Genomic DNA, 3,174 nt, shown 5'->3' with positions numbered 1-3,174 from the left:
TAATATCGCCCACGATAATGTTGGAATTATCATATTACTATCTCCACTGCTAATACAAACAATAATGGCAGTATATTAATAATGCCTACTACTGTAAGGGAGATTCTAAATTTAGGGCTGCCCTGAAAGAAAGTCACATAACTATTTGCACAGGGACACAAAACGAGACAGTTTCCAAAGCTTGTAACCTGAATTTTTTTTTGTATTTTTGCGGCCAATGACCAATAGCATTCAGGACACGGCAACAGATTTTTTTGTCGAATCAGTTCAGGGCCGCATTTAACCTTGACTTCAGTATTAAAGTGTTCAGCTGGTGAAAAATGTCAAGCCATTCAAGCATAGGGTGAAATCACGCTTTATTTTAATGCTTATGCGTCTTAATAAAATTGTGAAAGATACATAATTATGCAAAATTGATCAAACGTCTGTCATTACCAAAACAAAATCAGAAACTTCAAGTGCTGACAGCTCAGTCGTTTAGACGGCTAGCTTATCAAGGGTCCATTATAGGAGCAGGGTTGTCGCGGGCTCGAGTCTACTCATTGCCGTTAATTTTCCGCACTGAAATGGTAAGTTATCAATCCACAAACATTGTGTAAAGCTTGCAACGAATATTTTTGCTGACTAGTTACACTACGACGGAATTGACAATATGTTGGGCTGCGCTCGTCTCTTGAGGGACTCCATAGCCTTTGACTTCGGTGGCGACTGCAAATATTCTGCAAGACCTTGCACGTGTTCTGCTGCTTTCTGTAGAAAGCTCCTGGAGAATTTCCTGCGTAAGTAGCCTTCCACCCCTGTAACTCTTTTTCGTTTTAAAGACTTCTTTTGCTTTGGCCGCAATTGCAGCACCTGTTTTTCAACGGTTGGCTTCACGTGAAGCCATGCTGCCAGGCGAGAGTGTCGAGGAGCTTTATTTCTATCATAAAGACCAAAGCGCTCGTGCATACACACCAGTGAAAGCGGAAAAATTCCGCAAACCTTAAATCCAGCCTTGAGATTTCTGCTAATTTTGCAGGTGGCCCAAACTGTATTTGCAAGTTCTATTGCATTGGGTTTGTCAATCGAACAACAATTCTAATCGTCCTCGTCAACGACCTCCTTTATCAGATTGCACAGTTTCATTTTTAGTGTCGCAAAAACAGCAACGATCAGAGGCTACAATAGGTGGATGGCGTTCAGCAATAGCGGCCTTTTGACAGTTCTGGGTACCGAGTAAATGCCTGTGATTAGTAAAAACCTCGCTAGTCGGTCTTTATCAACATATGATTGGTGGGCCCAAACTGATCACGCAAGCTTTGTTAAATTTTATATTTTTTATTATATTACGTAGATATTTTATTAAATATGTTTGTCTCTATAGATAATATTAGGGAATATTTTTAAATTAGCTACCAAGTGACCATTAGCCCTGCCCCTGTGACTGGACAAATGCGTTAGCTTAATCAATATTATAATTACATTAATTGAAAGACTTCTGTACTGCTCTCACTCTTCATTTCACCACGCCGGCACGCCGCAAGAGCGCTAAGATCATAATAATGAGGCTTAAACACCCGAGCTGTCAGTGCTATTATAAATGCGCAGCTTTCATAAGAGAGAAATCGATTGCTACACATGCGTACTTAGTACAATATAAACTACCGCGATGACTTGAAAAATAATATTATAGAGGTTCATATTATGGACCTCTTCCCTACTCCGAATTTGTAGATCACCAAGGCCTTCTTTGGGGTTAAAACAGAGAAGTAAGAGCCCAAGGTATCACCCGTATCCATGTACAAGGCTCAAGTCAAGGCTGAAGGAGAAACATCCAGCGATACTGCCACCAGCCCACAGCCTAAGAACAATAAAAAGAAAGAGTTCAAACATTTTCCCACTAAGGCACGAGTGGCATTCGCCTCTAATTGCTGATCACCCAGATCACCGATCGCTCAAGAGGAAATATGAAAAACACCGTCAGTTTAGGGACTCAACACTGCATTTTCTCAAATAGCACCCATGTATAGCCAGGGCACCCCTGTGTAGCACCCAACGACTCGCTGGCAGTTTTTAATTGGCCAATTTGTTTTGGCCAATCAATAACTGCCAGCGAGTCGTTCTACAAATATTTGCAAGCCTAGATATCGACCTCACTCGACGATGAGCGCGCAATTTATTGATGCTTTGGTGCAGCTAGTCGATCGGGTAGACTATGGCCCTCGGACGTACGACCTGCAGAAGATCAAGGCACGCATACCGTACAGCAAGACCGATACGTGCTGGGCGCGTTCTCATGGGCGCGTGTGATGGATTCCGAGGCACCAGCACTGGTGTTTGCTGGCTCATGTGACTTGGTGCCAGGGGTACGTGGGTATACACGTATTCCGAACGACCCCCAGCATATCTTTGACATCCTCGGAACAACCAACATTCGGGAGTTCGTGAAGGAGGGTGCCAGGGAGGAGCAAGAAGAAGGCCGATTTTGCCCCTCGGACCAATACTGCCAAACTACTACTCCAAGCTCGTGTTTCCGCACAACGAAGCCTATAGGTATAGGTCTGAATACTGGCTTCAATATGGAAACCGTGAGTCCCCCATACACGTCGGCCACGGGCGTGTGATTTCGTACCTGCCCCCGTGCGCGAAGACGGCCTTCAAGATTTGGGTGATATTTCCTCCGGCTTCTAAGGCGACCACATCCTTCAACTACGGGAACAAGGAGGACTCCTTGAATAGGATGCTACGTACGCCTGGAAGCTCCGTGCTTATCCAACGACCCGGCGATGTCGTGTGCTTGAATAACCTGGTGTTTCACTCGGTACTTCTCGTCTACCAGAAGGGCACTGCTGAAGAAGACAAATGGGGCGGTGTTTTTGGCGACGTTGTGGTTTGTGAAGTGGACCGCGTTGCGTCGTTTCGATATGCAACCAAGCTGGCATCAGGAAGCAAAAAGGATTCTGTTGGATCGTGGGAGTCTCTGCTAACAGCATACTGTACGATGGAGGGACGTGTGTATGACCAGGCAAACTTCGAGCATGAGAAGAAGCTACTTTACAAGAAGTTGAAGCTACCAGCAAAGTCGGAGAAAGCTGGTGTAGGTGCGAACGCGAAGAAAGAGAAGAAGCGGAAACTGAATGAGAAGCTAGCTGCCGTACGGGCTGCCAAGCATCAAAAGTGACTGCAGTACACTTT

Source organism: Phytophthora infestans, genomic scaffold, assembly GCF_000142945.1.
Source record: "Phytophthora infestans T30-4 supercont1.250 genomic scaffold, whole genome shotgun sequence".
Classification (NCBI taxonomy): domain Eukaryota; phylum Oomycota; class Peronosporomycetes; order Peronosporales; family Peronosporaceae; genus Phytophthora; species Phytophthora infestans.
Note: the sequence above shows the minus strand (reverse complement) of the source record.